The sequence below is a fragment of the Megalops cyprinoides genome, chromosome 1 (assembly GCF_013368585.1).
Source record: "Megalops cyprinoides isolate fMegCyp1 chromosome 1, fMegCyp1.pri, whole genome shotgun sequence".
Lineage (NCBI taxonomy): Eukaryota > Metazoa > Chordata > Actinopteri > Elopiformes > Megalopidae > Megalops > Megalops cyprinoides.
Window position 1 is genome coordinate 3,615,795 of NC_050583.1, and position 18,687 is coordinate 3,634,481.

Sequence of the window (18,687 nt, forward strand, 5' to 3'; positions counted from 1 at the left end):
TTTATCGACAAGCTCCCTACATCATACTACCTGCACAACGAAATCTCCTCTAGTTTATGTTCAAACCCCAGCTCAACTGAAATTAATCTACTCGCGGACAGAATCGACTCTACTTTGCGTAAAACTCTAGATGCCGTTGCTCCCCTCAAAAGGAAGAAAATCACAGACAAGAAGCTAGCACCTTGGTATAACGACCATACTCGTGCTCTCAAACAAGCCACACGAAAACTCGAAAGAAAATGGCGCTCCACCAAACTACAGGTTTTTCTCCTGGCGTGGAAGGAAAGTCTCCTAAATTACAAGCATGCCCTCACAGCTACCAGATCCAAATATTTCTCTACTCTTATTGAGAGAAACAAGGACAATCCTAGGTACCTGTTTAGCACTATTGCCAGATTAACCAAGAGTCCTGCATCAGTTAACCCTACCATACCAGCAATTTATAGTAGCAGTGACTTCATGAACTTCTTTGACAGTAAAATCTTAAAGATAAGAGACACAATACAAAAATTCTCATCAACTTCTGGTTCCTGCCTGGCCAGTCCCGTTCCAGATTATGTAGACATGTCTATTAGGCCCGCCTCGCGCTTCGACTCTTTTATACCCATTGAATTTGGCGACTTTTCTTCTCTTCTCAATTCATCTAATAACTCTACCAGCCAACTTGACCCCATACCAACTGGCTTCCTAAAACAGCTATTGCCTGCAATTGGCACACCACTATTAAATCTTATCAATGCCTCTCTTATGTCTGGACACGTACCTCAGCCCTTTAAAGTAGCAGTTATCAAGCCTATTCTGAAAAAGCCTAATCTTGATCCCAATGACCTGTCAAACTATAGGCCCATCTCGAACCTTCCATTCCTCTCAAAAATTCTGGAAAAAGCGGTATCAAAGCAACTCTGTGCGTTTTTACACTCTAACAACATTTTGGAAGTTTTCCAGTCCGGATTTCGACCTCACCACAGTACGGAAACCGCTCTCCTGAAAGTGCTCAACGACCTTCTACTCTCCTGTGACAATGGCTGTATCTCTCTTCTTGTGCTACTAGACCTAAGTGCAGCCTTTGATACCATCGATCATTGTATCCTCCTTGACCGCCTCGAAAACCTGGTTGGCATAAGTGGACATGCCCTATCTTGGTTTAGATCTTATCTATCAGAACGATATCAGTTTGTCTCCATCAACAACGAATCCTCCGCTCGTTCCAGAGTAAAATATGGTATACCTCAAGGATCTGTGCTTGGACCTCTGCTCTTCTCGTTATACATGTTGCCTCTTGGCGATATCATCCGTAAACATGACATTAATTTCCACTGTTACGCGGATGACACTCAGTTATACATATCAGTCAAACCCGATGTCCCTCTGAATATTTCAAACATGGAGGCCTGCCTAACAGATGTAAAGAATTGGATGGCCCGAAACTTTCTCCTCCTCAACCCGGACAAAACCGAAATATTGGTCATAGGCCAAAATTCAATCAGGAGCAAACTCATTCATTTTACATTGGACCTTGATGGTGTCTCCCTTGCCCCGAGTGCAGCCATCAAAGACCTTGGTGTTGTTATTGATTCCGAGCTCTCCTTTGAAACTCACATAACTAACACCTCTAGGACTGCCTTCTTCCATCTGAGAAATATTGCTAAAATCAGGAAAATCGTATCAATTAACGACGCTGAAAAACTAATCCATGCCTTTGTAACATCCAGATTAGACTACTGTAATGCCTTCTTGTCAGGATGTGCAAACGTCTCATTAAAACCCCTTCAGCTGGTGCAAAATGCAGCTGCTCGAATCTTAACTAAAACTAAACGCTTTGAGCACATCACCCCAGTTCTGGCTTCTCTCCATTGGCTACCTATTAAATACCGGATCATTTTTAAAATACTCTTACTCACATTTAAGGCTTTAAATGGGCTTGCCCCCCCCTATCTTAAGGACCTTCTTCATCCATATCTTCCGCAGAGAGCCCTTCGCTCCCAAAATGCCGGGCTTCTCACCATTCCAAGAGTGGGCAAAACTACTGTAGGCGGTAGAGCCTTTTCCTATCAAGCCCCTCTCCTGTGGAACAGTTTACCCTCTGAGATTCGGGGAACAGACTCTCTCTCCACCTTTAAGTCTAGGCTCAAAACATATCTATATAGTAAATCCTTCAGCTGAGGGACATGGCCTTGTGCTGGCGTGGATCATAGAGTCTCTGGTGGACTAAGTGGTCATTGCTTTCATGGACCCTGTGCCGTGATCTGGTGTTGACTGTCTTAGGGTCGCCCTCATGACTATGCCGGTTCCTTGCCTCCCGTCCCCTAGGTTATGCTGCCATAATGTTAGCCTGCCGGGGCCTTTTCCTTGTTGCACACCTTTTTCTCTGCCCCTCCTCTCCTGCCTCTCTGTTCTACATCCCTGCCATTCTTATCATCCACTAACCACTGTTTTCTGTTTGCTTCCTATTCCCTGCTCCGGGCGCCTGTCCGGAGCTGTAGCCCAAGCGTCTCATCTCGTTTTCCAGTCCTGCTACCTCGCTGCCCTGCCCATCAAAGCCAACTGCATTCCAAGACCCGGACATCCTAGAAGATATTCTTATAATCACTCTACTGTTAACTGCTATTGTTTGTCAATAACAAATGTACATTGCATAATTTTGTGTCTAACTCTATCTGCCCAGTGCCGGCCAGAAGCAGATGGGCCCCCCCATGAGCCCGGTTCTGCTCAAGGTTTCTTCCTGATAGGGAGTTTTTCCTTGCCACTGTTGCCTTGTTGGCTTGCTCTCAGGGGGTCTCAGGCCTGGGAACAATGTAAAGCTGCTTTGTGACAACTTGTGTTGTAAAAAGCGCTATACAAATAAAAATGAATTGAATTGAATTGAATTGAATAAATATGGCATTAATGTTTAATGTTAAAGAGTGATTGCCCTGCCCCACCACAGATGCTACATCCACCCAACCCCATGGCAAATTTTCCCTCACGTTCCCTCAGCACAAGGGTCAGGTAACACAGGAAAGCAAGGTAAAAAAGATCAAAGACTTTGCACCAATAGGAAACCAGTGGAGGGCGCTGTGATGTCAGGGAGCAGGGAAAACGAAAGGTGAGAATGCAGAAGTATAAGCAGGAAGGAAAGCAATGAGAGGATATCAGTAATCAGCAAGAGCTGTGGCTTTGGGCTTTGGCCAAAATCTTAACAAGGAGGTAGCTGGAATATGCTTCAGAAAGTAATGGCTGAAAGTAACCACAGAAGACATATGATGCAAGAATGTGTCAGGGTTGTGTACAGTGACCCCCCAGACACCTCAGTTTTTTTTTTTTTTTTTTAAGTGGAAGGGTGTGCAGTTCGTCGATAAGATTTCGAGAGAAAGAGGAAATATTGCATCAGACTCACACTTCTTGATAACTGACACAGGGTGTGTTTCCACTATCTGCAGCTGTGATGTTTCTGTGTGTCAGAATGCAGGACTTGCTCTGTGGTATCAGCTAAAACTAACAGGGGTTAGTATAACCAGGACTCAAGAAATTAGAAGACTGTACATGTTCTGTCATTTAGTCATTTTAATGAACAGAGAGACCTGTTGCCCCCTCAGAGATTCTCGAGGGGCAAGGGGAGGCTGTAGATGACCTAGGAAAGAGAGAAATTAACCAGTAGCTGGGAGTCGTCTGCAGTAAAGTAGAGCAGGACAGATTAAAAGAGTGATCATGGTGAGATGATCTGCATCATTACAGATTTATGTAATGAAATGTAATAACGTTATACTAATATGTATCTGAGGTTGCAGGCTACCCCAGTACTGAATACATATTCTGAATGAATTCATTTTTTCACAATAAACATTTTCTTTTAAATCAAGATAGGTGCACCTTAAAGTGGGCAGTTTTGTACGTTGCTTTGGATAAAAGTGTCTGCTAACTGAATAAATGTAAAAGTAAATGTAAATGTATCTGGGCGATTGCGTTAGTTGGCATTGGGTTGATGAATACACTATGTGGTAGACAGAGTTTTACAAATGTGTATGCACAGATGTAAGATTTGTATATGCAAGTAAATACTGTAATACATATGTATTTCCTCATGGATAACATTTTTGCACATTTTGGGCTCAACACAACCTTTCAGTTACAAGCCCTGCTCCTTACCACTATGCTACACTGCCCTCCCTCAGGGAAGATGCTCAATCCAAGACACGCTCACGGCTGGGCTTTGCCATCAGCTGGCCCTGACTGCACAGAGAGCTCAGACTGCTTCCACTCCAAACAATTCAATTCAAACCAGCTTTATTTGCATTGCCACACAGATGTACAGTCATGCCAAAGCAATTTTCACATAATTATGCAAATAAAATGACAATTAACCAAAAACAAATCCATACACAAACACAGAATCACACACATATAGGCTGTGGCACTCTGATACGTACTATGCTGCTAAAGGTGCAGTGTTTCCCTCCCCCAGAACAATTTTTCTTCATCGTATTTGTCTCCAATTGCTTGCAAGCTATTACGGTGTAGGAGAAATCACTAGGGTGTGGTCAGTGAGCCTGTGCTTGGTCAGGATCTGTCCGTCATCAATAATCGCTGATTAGACAATGACACTATATGACATTAAATTACATTATTGTCATTTTGCAGATGCTGTTATCCTGAGCAACTTACAAAGGTTACAGTTTTTCCATTTATACATGAGATTAACTGAATGGATTGTGGGTTAAAGATCTTCGCCAAGGCTACAGCAGCAATGCCCGAGCAGAGAATCGAACCAGCAACCTTTTCTTATCACTATGCTACACTGCTGCCCTACCACATGTAATATTAAACCCTCTGAGTACATACAGATACACAGAATCAACGAGTTATTATCACTGCATAAAAATAAAAGAAAAAAAGACACTGCATCATTAAATGGCTTTTTCATGCTCAGTATCTTTATACTGAAATAGAAACTAAATAATTTACCTAATTACTTAATTCAACACAGAAACAATGAGCAGATGAACTTTCAAAGTGCATTCTAAATGTACAATTAGTAGAAATATTTTCAGTGTAAATGCTTTCAGGTAAAGGGCATTTTTTATTCCAAAATTCATATTGGGACAGGCTCATGAGAAAAGGCACAGAGTCAGATGGCTTCTCAAATCCGGCTCCTTAAAGCACAGACTCTTACTTCTGCAAGACAAAAGAAAGAGACAATCATTAGCAGGACAAATGAACTCAGATCGTGGTTAGGAACTATGGTATAGTCCCCTGATACCGCTCCCTGGAAAAGATCTATGGCTTTAATATGCCATTACCAACATAATAACGGCTTTCAGTATATTCTTGATGTGGTGCCAAATTTAATGTCCAATGTGAAAATGTTCATGTTTTTTCTCAAATTTAACCTCTAAGCTTGTGTGGTGTGTCAGGTGATGAAAACAGTAATGATTTTTGCTCCTCTAAGTTCCTCATTGGCTTTGAGTTGATATAAGTCTTGTTATTCCTGATGGTGCTTACAGTTTCCCAAGCATTGATTGACTGCAAATCCTGTACACCTGTAGCATTGAAAATTGTCCTTCTGGTGACACCATAGTTTTGCATCAGGTGAGATGAGCTTTAAAAGTTGGCTGGCGGGTCTGCATGGTAGATGCTGATTTGTTTGGGCCTACATTATTTCTATGTGGATTCTGTACTTGTAAAACTGATTGGAATTGACACACGTTTAACAACGGAAGAAAGGATTATCATATTTTTAGTTTGCATTCCTTGGTGAGTGCAGCGAGGTATGACATTTATTCATTTCCTAAAATGTATAACCATGGAAACGTGTGAAAGATTTTATTGTTGTAGCTAATGTAGCTAAACTTTGCCGCTGTTGATATTTTCATATAATGAGTTTGACTGTGGAACAGGGTTGTGAAGTTTGTTGTTTGTATGTTTTGATATAGTTTTCACGGTGCTGTATGGTGATTCGACGATATGGATTAAAGTTGCCGTTTGAACAAACTGTTGCTGTGATGAACTTAAATAAAGAACCCCAACACATCAGTTGAGACTCTCTAGATCCAAGGGCTGCTACAGAGGGATTGCTGATAGCCAATGACAATTAAGCAATAATAACACTAACCCACTAAACAAATGTTGTGTTGATGCTGTCATGGTTAATCCACTCATGGAAAACTGGGAGTTGACTGTACATCTTTTCTGGTGGGTTTTGGATCTAATGACAGGTTTACAGAGCTGCATTTGCTTTTCTGTTAATGAACCTCATTGGGAAAGAAACTTTGCTCTTTCATGGAAAGTGCTGGAGATCCTGGAGGCAGGAGAGAAATCCCTAACAGAGGATTCTTCATAGCACAGAATCTGAAACATTACAGCAACACAGAGGAAGGCTCCCATCCAAATCTGATTCCTCTCTCAGTGCATGACGGGTACATTACATGAGCTTGGATAAAGGCCCTTTTCTACTGCAGAGCAGTTAATGGCACTTGGTTTCTGTCAGCTTTCACTCACTGTGGCGGTCTGGGACGTTGTGAATGTTGTAAATGAGTGGGAGGACTCAGAGGCATCCTTGGAACCACAGATGTTCTTCCACCACTGCCTGTACTGTTCCTGAACCTGCAACACACAATGGAGGAGGTAAAGGTGAGATGGAGCACAGGTACGGGCGAGACAGGTGAGTCTGGGAAGATAAATGAGATGGGAGTGAGATGCAGGTGAGACAGAGGAGATAGGATGTACAGATTAGAGACACAGGTGAGACCAAATGGGGAGGATACAGATTGGTAAGTGGGGTGGGTTATTGGTTAGAGAGGTAAAAATGGTAACACAAGAGGTGTTACAGAGGCAGAAAAACGGATAAGCGACATCAGATATAGAGGTGAGAAGAAGCAATAGAAAATGAGTTAGCTAAGCAGGTAAGGCAGATTGCTACCAGCACAGTGAGTGGGGAACAGGGGCACAGGTGGGTAGAACAGGTGGGTGTTCACCTCTTTTCTGAAGACGCAGTGCACCAGGAAGATGAATGTGCCCTGCTGGGAGGTTATAAGCAGGAAGAGATACTCCAGCACCTTGTTGTTATTCACAAAGAAGCCAAATATCCAGGGGCAACCAAGAATGATGAACTGCAATATTACTTTAACCACCATCATCCTTCAGAGAGAGAGAGAGAGAGAGAGAGAGAGAGAGAGATGGGTCTGCAACAGCGGTGTCTGACACCTGTGTCTATTCTCTAACACCCCTAGCTGTTCTTTTGTTTCTTGACTTCCTCTTCTTTTACTTGCAACTGTACCTGTTGTGATCTACCTAAAAATTCAAATCTCATAGCTGCACATCCTTTTTTCCTGTACTTGTCTCTTCCTACCTGTATTGTATCATATAGTATAATTGTACATTTCATCTATACCTGTTCTCTCTTACCTGTACCTGTCTTTTCTTACCTGTAATTTATCATGTTCTGCAACGTTATCTATATCTGTTCTCTTTTACCTGCACCTGTCCTCTCATTTCTGTACCTGTTCTCTCCTACCTGGTGTCTTTTAGTTGAGAGATTTCCTTGTTCCGGCCAGCTACAGTGAACCACAGGTATCCCATAATGGTAGTAAAGAGGATGACATTCACCTGTACAGGTCAGACAATGGTATATTTTCATCAAAAGTTTAAACAGAGTCAGACTGCAACTGGAAACAGACATCAAACAGATAAGTCAAGTACTTACTGCAAGGAGAAAACACACTGGCCCCAGAAAACTCCACCTGAAGCCCTCATCAGCCTTCAGCCAGCACCTACGATCAACCAGCACCATGACACCAGGGAAGAACAGTTCCAGGCTGATCCAGAACAATGTCTACATAAATGTTGCCCATAATGCTGCTAGCTTTCCACTACCCAGGAGTACTGTAATCAATGGCTTGCGAACCAGTTAATTTCTCTCTGATCTGCAAATATCAGAAGTTCTACTCAAGAAAATCTGCTGGGTAGAGAACAATAGTAGGTCACCCTGTAAATGCCCCGCACCAAGCACTTGGCCACGCCCCTCTCTGTGCTTACTGGTCACTGCCGTATCCTTTGGGAACCATTCCTGCAGACACACCCACCACCAGGCAGGGAATGCCGTAGCCAATCAGCAGCAGGAAGCCCCAGTGGATTCCCTCCTGCTGTATCACCCTAACTTCTTGCAGGTTGCGCACCAGCAGGAAGAGCTGCAGAGCCTCCAGGAACATCCACACAAAGCTGGACAGGAAGAGGAAGTGCAGCACGCCCGAGATCACTGCACACACCAGCTGAGGAGGGACACATCATCATTACCATCATCATCATCACTGATACCATCACCGTTATTACCATCATCATCATCATCCTCATTACCACCACCATCATTGATGCAAAGTGAAAAAATGCAAACCTTGTATAATGCTATACACACCCCCTTACATTCAGTCTAGGGTTGCCTGTAACATTTATGTAAAAAGTTATGTTAAAATAACTGCAAGTGCTAATTTTAACAATACAAATCCTTTTTTCACTTCACATTCATTTTAGTAATCAATGAACTCACCATAGTATTTGTGATGGACAACAAGTAACACTTGCAAGTAACTATGAGGCAAGCTGTCTAAGATGTGAGATATAAGATACAATGATGTAATATATTACGGATTATACCATACTTTAAATAATTTAAATAGTTTAAACACTAGAGTCCAGTTAAAGTGTCTGTAATAAAGTCACCTTCAATATCAGTACATAAGCCCAACATAAGTTCAACATTCGATTTCAATTGTACGTATCACTGGAATTAACAAGTGCTGAATTATTCATCCAGCAAGTAGGTGTTACATTTGCTCTTGTAAAGGAATGCATCGATGCAAAACATGATACATAAAAACACTAATGTTAGCGTCAGTCCACGGAATACTAAGGGAACTTGTCAAACTCGATACCTTGTGTAGTTATATTTTAGTTATATTGTAACATTTTCTGTTTAACATCACGTTACCAAAGCAATTGTAAGTTGCAAGTATACAGTAAGCATCTTTGGATCAAATGGGTTGCTGTGCTATAGGATTGCCCATTATTCTACTTGTTGACAGACTGTCATGAAGTCATCCAAAACCAATATTTCAGTACAAAGTACTGAATAATCTCCATAGTTACTGTATGAATGAACCATAACCAGGTGGGTGGGAATGCAGGTGGAGGACCACCTCCTCTGCGTTATATAATGCAAACCCCGCCCACTTTACATGACCTCCAATTTATGATGGAGATGATTACATAACCTGTCTGCCCAGATGCGTCTGTCCAGTCAGGCTAGGACAGGCCACAGACAGACCAATGGAGCCAAAGAAACTGTCTGTCGATCTTCCATTTTCATATTTACATTTATTTACATTTATTCATTTGGCAGACGCTTTTATTACGCTTTTATTTAGCGACTTACATAGGTTACAGTTGTTTTACAATGTTATCCATTTATACAGCTGGATATTTACTGAGGCAACTGTGGGTTAAGTACCTTGCCCAAGGGTACAGCTGCAGTGTCCTAGCAGGGATTGAACCAGCAACCTTTCAGTTACAAGTCCTGCTCCTTAACCACTATGCTACACTGCCGCCCGATTCATATGGTTAGTTCTTGAGAGTACAGAACTGAGGAGATAGCTGACACTGAGATTATACACAGTGATGTGTATAATCTGATATGAGGTAAATGTTGGGAGATGTAAGTAGAGAACCTCGTGCTTCTGAATGTGAGAGAGGAAACTCTGCATCAGCAGGAAGAGCAGGTGGGCCAGGAAGAGGCAGATGGAGAGGTTGAGGCGTGCTGTGTTGCTGACTTTAGGGTTCCAGCGACAGAGGATGAAGGTCAGGATGGCCAGGGCCAGAAACAGCAGCCCCACTGACAATGCAATCATGCTGATCCACTTCAAGATGATGTCATCCTGGAAACAGCCAACAATCACAGAAATCATTCTAACACTTCAAAACCCTATAAACCCTGACCTATTTTCAATGTTTGTTAAGGTTTTAGCCTCCATTTTAGGCAGATTGTTCATGATCTATAATAGCTATCGTCAGATGCCATATATCATATCGTTCAGCGGAAACTGATATAAACGGAAAATACCACCTGGAACCACTACATACTAAATTTTATTTAACCTTTTATCTGAAATAAAATATTTTTTGTTTGTTAAAGATATTGAAAGTTTGATGAAACTGTTTTTTTTTATTGAAACACTCTGCAAACAATAAATACCTTTTTACATAAATATTGACATGCATGTAGACCAACTACAGACCGCAACAATAAATAACTATTTACATAAATGCTGAAATAATATCAAGTCAAAACAACAAGACATAACTACATGAATTTTAGGTCACTGCCATTAAACAGATGTCATGATAAATCAGTTCATATTGCTGTTCTACAGCTGACGAAAACAAAAGTTTTCAATAATCATCAAATTTGGTCTTTTCATTCACATGTTTAGCTGAGCTCAGAGAGACACCTATGAATGCACTGCAGATACCAATAGGCAGAGATTAAGTCTTTCTTGTACAAAATCAAGTTCTGTACTGACATCTGATTGAACAGCATGTAAGACAACTCCTTCAAATACATAGAAAAGCTTCTACATGCTGAAATGTACGAGATATTGAACAGAAGTGAACTGTGACTTTTAGAAGTAAACAACTAGACCTCTGGTGACGTAAAAATGGTGGCTTTTGGGTTCTGGGGGTTAAAAAACAGGAATTCTGGTTTTCAGGGAAATATTTTGTTAGTACCAGCTGATGCAAGGCACAAACACTTACATTTCCATCATCTCCATTAAAAAGGTGTCACTGGGGTGCAATCAGTAGGAGGTGAGGTCATGAGTCTAACTACCTAAAGTTCTATATCAGAATAAAACAAAAACAAGATTTTTTGTTTTGGATTTCATTTGGAATTCTGAATTCCAACCTAAAAACCACCATCTTTTTCCAAGTATTACTTCCCCTTGAATAAAACTGCAAGTCTTGATACAGGCCAATGCAGTAAAAATTTCATTTTTTATTTATTTTTGTTGTTTCAAATTAAGCCAACACTCACCCTACCAGCTGCTCTCTCATAAGGGACATAGTTTGCTACCCTTCTATTACAGAGCATTTTGTTTACCTCTAATCTCAACAGCAGCATTTCTTTAAAAGAACACATGTAGAGATTCATGGAATTTATTTCCTAAGCTTTCCTCTGCTTCAGCTGTTGGTAACTGCTTATGCTCTGAACGAGTTGCAGCTGAGTTTCTTCCTGTCAGGTGAGCACAATTCCATTAGGGCAAAAAAGATTTGATTGAGAGGATTAAGATAAATTTATCTTTGGCTACCACAATGGCACCAAGGGGAAAATTCCCAATTTTTTCTATTTATTAACATTTGTATTCACAATGGTCCTCTCAAAAGCTAAATGTATGTACCTGTAAGGTGTTTCATTAAGACATCTCTATCTCATCCTAGAGGTCAGTCAACAACTGAGTGCTAAAGTATATTATATATTTTATATAATTATTCATATAAAATATTTCCACAAAATATACTCCCTTAAGCACTTATTTCTTTATTAAAAGTGCATATCAAATAGAATTTTACCGACGGATAAACCTCAGTAACAGTTTAACCTCATAAACGCTGAATAGACACACAAATTTGGATTGAGCTGGGGAACCACATGAGTCTGGTTTAGTCGTCTCCCTCGCTCCTCACCTCAGGTGGTGTGCAAATGCCACCAAGACATTATATGCCCTTTTATATGCCCTCTATTCTCTCTTCACATATGACTGCTTCCCCACATATCCCTCAGACACAATCATTAAATTTGCAGACGACACGACGGTGGAGGGATTGATCTCAAACGGGGATGAGACAGCCTACAGAGATGAAGTCTGCAGACTGGCAGGATGGTGCACAGAGAATAACCTATCACTGAACATCAAGAAAACTAAAGAACTCATCATAGACTTCGGGAGACACCACGAGGACCTCTCTCCTCTAAACATCAAAGGAGAAGAAGTGGAGAGGGTTTCCAGCTTCAAGTTTCTAGGAACCCACATCACAGAGGACCTCACATGGACAGTCAACTCCACTGCTCTGGTCAAGGAGGCTCAACAGCGGCTCTACTTTTTAGGACACTTAGGAAGACCAACTTGTCCGCGGAGCTGCTCGTGTCCTTCTACCACTGCTCTATTGAGAGTGTATTGACATACTGTATCACAGCATGGTATGCCAACTGCACAGCAGCAGAGAGGAGAGCTCTCCAAGAGAGTCGTAAACACAGCCCAGAAAATAATTGGACTCCCCCTGCCCTCACTGGAAGACACCTTCATATCACGCTGCCTCCACAGAGCCAGCAGCATTCTGAGGGATGCAACTCACCTCTGCTATCACCTCTTCTCTCTGCTGCCATCTGGAAGGTGCTACAGGGTCTTAAAGTCCCGCACTTCCAGGCTCAAAAACAGCTTTTACCCCAGAGCTATCACCACCCCCCGGCATCATCATCACCCCCCACACAACTGGAATAGTATTCCCATACAAATCTGTATTTAATGTGCAATAATGTTTCTATAGTGCAATAATATTGGTACAGTGGTACATTTTTGGCACAGTGCAATAATATTTCTACATGGTGCAATATCATAGGTACAATATACAAAAGAAGCTTTTGATATGCCGCTTCTTTTTAATTCTATTTATTCATTTTTACTATATATATATATATATATATATATATATATATTTTTTTTTTTTTTTTTTGTGTGTGTTTTTCTGTGTACATGTGTAGAATGTTAATGTACCATCTCAGGAGCTGAACAGCAAATTTCGTTGTACAACAATGTGCAATGACAATAAAGGCATTCTATTCTATTCTATTTTATATGACATGAAATCATTTTTACTTTACTTAAAATGTTTACTTGATCACACATGTAAAAGCAAATTCAAGCTCAGTTATCTCTATCAGAGGGACATTCCATTGTTTTGCATTATGAAAAAGTATCAGTTGAGTGCCAGGCAAAGCTATGGTCAGGTATTTGAGAATTAGACAAAAGTGTTGTTTTTAACTTAATAAGTACATGATGATAAAAAATCAATATGAATCAAAAATACATAAATAGATAGATTTTAAGCAATGGCAACCACATAGATGTCATGATAAATCAATTCACATTTCAGGTCTATTACAGATAAAAGGAAAAGCTTTCGGTAATCATCAAATTTGTTCTTGTCATCTACATGGTTAGCTGAGCTCAGAGGTGCACATCTGAATACACTGCAGATACCAACAGATGGAGATCCTGTTTTCATTGTATAAAATCCTGTTCTTTACTGACATCTGATTGACCACCATGTAAGACCAATGTTTCTGGTACATAAACAAATGTTTCTATGTGCTGAAATGATAGAGATGTTGAACAGAAATTAACTATGGTGCTTTCTGGTGTAAATCAGAGACCTCCTGAAAAAAACACAGGCAGACTTCTCTGTTAGAAAGCCGATTTTTCATTTACTGATGATATATCGACTTATAATGACAAAACAAACGGTAAGTTGCTATGCAAGTTATTCAGTGGAGAATGAGGGAAGCTCATATGTCCACGATTTGTAGCTGTCGGGTCCTAGGGGTTAAAAACAGAAGTTCAGGTGTCAGCACCTGTTGATGCAAAGAATAAAGACTTATTTTTCAATTCTCTCCATTTAAAAAGTCTCACTGGCATGCAAGCAGTAGGGGTTGAGGTCACAATTCTTACTACCTGAAGTTATACATCAGAATAAAACAAAAATAAGACTTTTTTTCCTATCAGCATGGCTCCACCCTTGGTGGAAGTCTAAACTCCATCCTCAAAATTACCATATTTTTCCAAGTATTACTGCACCTTGAATAAAACTGCAAGTCCTGATTCAGGCCAATGCAGTAGAATGTTTCATTTTTGGTTTCTTTTTGTTGTTTCAAGTGAAGCCGCCACTCACCCTGCCAGCCTCCCTTTCATATGGGACATAATCTGCTACCTTTCTATTACAGAGCATTTTGTTTGCCTATAAGCTCAACAGCAGCATTCCTTTAAAAGAACACATGTAGTGATTTATGGAATTTATGTCGTAGGCTTTCCTCTGCTTCAGCTGTTAGTAACTGCTGTTACTTTGAATGTGTTGCAGCTGAGTTTCTTCCTGTCAGGTGAGCACAGATGAGCCAACAAAAAAGATTTGATCCAGAGGATAAAGATAAATTTATCTTTGGCTGCCACAAGGCAACCTGAGAGGAAAATTTCCAATTTTTTTATATTTATTAACATTTGCATTAACAATGCTCCTCTCAAAAGCAAAATTATATCTAAATCTATGTACCTGTAAGATGTTTCATTAGGGCATCTTTCTGTCTCAAATCAGTATAGACTAGCATCATCTTAGAGGCCAGTCACCACCTGAGTGCTATCTAAGACATCTACACAAAATATATTCCCTTTAGCACTATGTGTCAATTTCTTTATTACAAAAGCATATCAAATATAATTTTATTGAGTGATTATCTTCATCTAACGAGGACTCAGCTGCCTGTGTTTGATTGAGCTGGGGAAGCACATGAGTTAGTGCTGTTACAGAAGTTATTCTATTATTATACCCTTGGTTGAGGCCCACCAAAGTACATCTATTTGTCTTTTCTCTGATTGGTTTGGTCGTCTCCCTCCCCTCCTCACCTCAGGTGGTGTGCCCGTCTGCATGATGAGGGCGAAGGTGGACAGGTGGTTGCAGGTGCACACGGTGTAATTGGAATTGGTCTCTGTGAGCTTACAGCCATCCACAATCCATCCTGCTCTGATTCCAGTACACACAGATGAGCTGGCCCTCAGGGTCCACCTGCTGAGAAAGGGAGGGAGGCACCGCACACACCAAATCAACATCCCAATCAATGGGTCCCACTGATGGAAACCAGAGAGTACAGTGACTGAGACAACATCAAAAGCTACAGCAGAGGCACTCAACCCTGGTCCCACAGTCCTACAGCTTCAGGTGTGAATGAGTAAGGACTGAAGTTATTGGACTAAGTGTTATTAGGGGTCATTGAGAAGCTATAATGGGTGATGAGTAAATGTAGTATTTAACTGCGGGGGTAAGTGAGGGGTATGGATGGGGAATGATTAAATAAGTAAGTTATTATAGACAGAGGTGTGAATGAAGAACTAAAGTTACTTTAGGGTTAATGAGTAGGAAGCTTGGAGAAGGACACATTCAGTGAGTTATTGGGAGTCAGTGAGGAGTGTGGAGGAGGAAGGATGACAGCATGTTATTGGATGTCAGTGACAGCTGTGCATAGAAAAGGTCTAAAGCTAGTGTGTTATTAGCGGTCAGTAGGAGAGGGGGAAGTGGCTATTATTGTGCGTTAGTGAGAGATGTAATTAGGTGAAGGTATAAAGTCAGTTTGTTTTGAGGGGTCAGTAAAGGGAATGAAAATATAAAGACCAAGTTTTGTTTCCTGTGTATTAATGTTAGGTGAGTATGAGGAAGGGCTAAAGATGGTGTGTTATTCTGGGCCAGTGAGGGGTATGGATGGAGCAAGGACTCACTGTGAGGTGTCTCAGGGTAAAGTTGACCGGTTCAGGCAGCGCTGTGTTTTTGGTATTGGGGAGGGAGGCAGAGATGACACTGGACATCATGGTCTTGTTGGTCTTTCTCTCCTTGTGGAAGAATTCAGCCTTCAGCACGTCCTCCATGTTGACGTAGGCTATGAAGACCACCGCTCCAGAACCTGCAGAACAGACCAACAGAACCAACAGAAATCAGAAACTTCAGAACTTCTAAAGAGCATAACCTTCATGCATAATCGTTTGGTGGTATAATGCTGTCTTGTGCAGCTATATGTGGTCATGTATGTTTACCAGATAAAGAAATGATTTTTGACAACACGTTAAAGAAGAAAGGCTTCCTTAAAAAACCGACATATCATATCATTTACACACACTGCAAAGTGTGATGTGAAAAAAATAGATAAAAAAGATCATAAAAAGAATAGCAATAAAAGGATCGAAAAATCTGAGTAAAGAAGAGCTTGGCTAGGGAGTGTACTGTCGACTCACCATTGTTGTTCTTGGCAATGCCGGGTAGATCAATTTTCAAAACGTTGTCTCTGGCTTTTAGCTGAGGTGTTTCTGTCAGGTTGGCTTCTGGCCCGATGGCGAATGTTTGCACCTCTGACAGAAAGGCAATAAAAACGTGATTATGAATTTGCTGGTTGTAAATGAACAGGGAGTGTTATCCATGGCTACACCAAGATTCTTGGTCTGGGATGGGACTTCACTGTGTAATTCTTTATTCTTTATTCGGATCCCCATTAGCCGCCACTAACGTAGCATCTAATCTATCAAGGGTTGTGGTGAGATCCTTGAACAGGGAGAATACAGCAGGCATATACAGTAGCTCAGTTTTGGCTAAATTGAGTTTGACCTGCTGAGTGTTCATCCATGTCCAAATGTCACTGAGGCGTGCATCCATGCTTGTGTTGATATGAACATCAGTGGGTGAGAAGGAGAGAAATAGTTGTGCATCATCAGCATAGCAGTGGTAGGAGAATCCATGGGAGGATATTATTGAGTCAAGAAGGGCAAGGAAAACAGGAGGGGACCAAGAATGGATCCCTGGGGCACTCCTGTGATAGGGCTGTGGGACTGGTTTAATGGTTCCTGCTATACAAACAAGTCAGGCAGTTTGCTATCAAATTTGAGCTGCCTGTTTCATTTTATTAACCTTCTTATTTAATTTTATCAAGTTACCTTGACTTTCAGTATGAATCTTCTTTTTTAAATGTGCTGGCTTGCAGTTTAGCCACTGTCACTGTAAATGTATTTGAGTATATATAGATAACAATGTCTGCAAAATTACACTAATGTAAAGTAATGAGTTATCTCCGCTTTTCTTGTACTGGCTACATGCGGGTGTCTTGGCGGATTGTATGATTTTTGCTTTGATGCTCCTGCATGAGTGGTAAGGGATGTTGAGTTGAGGTGAACTTCACAGCATAAAAACAGCTGAGCCCTCACTCAACCCTGCCCTGATCTGTCACATCAATTCTGTATTTACAAGAAAACACACACCAGAACCAACATAGCTCTTCCACATATGACCTACAGCAGCAGATTACTGGAAAAGGACATCATAGTTGAGATTCAGCCCTGAACACACAGTGATCTCTGGACCATTGGAGCAAAGGGTCAAAAGGCCAACCAAAAATTGGGCTCAGGTCAGATGACCACACCCACAGGCTCAAGGACATCATTAGGTACAAACCTATTTTTTTGGTAGAGAGGTCGCTGCTGCTCTGGGTTTGCGTGGGCTTCACCAGCGCTAACGCCAGCTTCTCTGGGATCTTCAGTGCAACATCTATCTGCTTCTCTCCCACCTCCCCCTTCCACTGAGACAGCAGATCCACGGCACGCAGAGTCACATTCAGCAACATTGCTGGTGTCTGAACAGTGAGGTAATAACACTGTTATAGCACACTAATAACCGCAACAATGCCGGTAATACACAGTAATAATGCAGCAATTATAAAACTTTAACGTGGCAGTTAAACTGTAATGATAACATGAGAATGGCATTGAAAAAAATCTATGTATACCAAAAGCACGGTGACACATCAGTGACATAAACCAACATGGCTTCTGCCACTTCTTTTTCTACCCAGTGAGACCCTCAATCTCCACAGACACACAAAGGAAGAGGGAGGGAGGGAGGGTGTGGAAGAAGAAAATGGTAAAGAAAAAGACAGAGAGGAAGCATCCTTCCACTGCAACATGGCTGCCACTATCTGTGCAGAACTACACAGCACAGTAAATATGGCAGGAAATACTGAATTCACTTCGGATGGAAGTACCAGCGAGCTGCTGTTGTTGAGCAGATTATCCAGAGAGTCCAGCTGGCACTGCTCCTCTGATTTACCCTGGAAGAGACGACCAAGCAGAGCTGATCATGTGGGGGAGGATTTCTGCAGCTAGAGAGGGCGCACAGCCCTGACAAAACTTCTTGCAGGCACACAGTGTTGCGCTTAGACTCATGCTTGAACAATGTGAAATATCACTGATGCAGACAATGCAAGCAGGAGTTTGGTCTCTGCTTGGGGGCTGTTACAAGTCCTTTTTCTCACTCTTACTCCCTGCTGTCTGGACCCCAACCTCCCTCCCACAGAATGAAAGCTCTCACCTTACATTCTCCTTCTCCCTCTGTCCCACCTGGAACACAAGTAATACATTCAATTCAAACACAGACCAGTTTCAGGTAGCAACAATAGCTGTCTAAGATATCATAGCTAGCTAATATGTAAGGGAGTCCACTGTTACTGAATAATGAGTGTGCTAAATGTAATATCATCAAAAAGTGTGTGTGTGTGTGTGTGTGTGTGTGTACGTGTGTATGTTTGTGAGAGCTTCTTTACCTTGGCACGGGTGTATTGCACTCTATATTGCAAATCTAGGCTTCACACAGTGCTACATACTCAGGAGTACATGGAAAATGACAAACCGGATTGGACCGAATAACCTGCTTCCATCATGAACCTTATTGTATCTTATCAGTTGTGACATTTTAAAAGTAGAATTACTGCAAGCCATTAGGTACCACTGTGGTAGAGGAATCGTAAATGTAGGTTCAATTTCTAATTCTTCAAGGTGGACACAGAGGATTGGAATATAACTACAAATA

General features: G+C 41.3%; 1 pseudogene; it reads right to left on the bottom strand.

The window, feature by feature from the left end:
* Positions 1 to 5,145: 5,145 nt before the first annotated feature.
* On the bottom strand, positions 5,146 to 17,446 carry LOC118783542 (annotated as a pseudogene).
* Between the last annotated feature and the right edge of the window lie 1,241 nt (positions 17,447 to 18,687).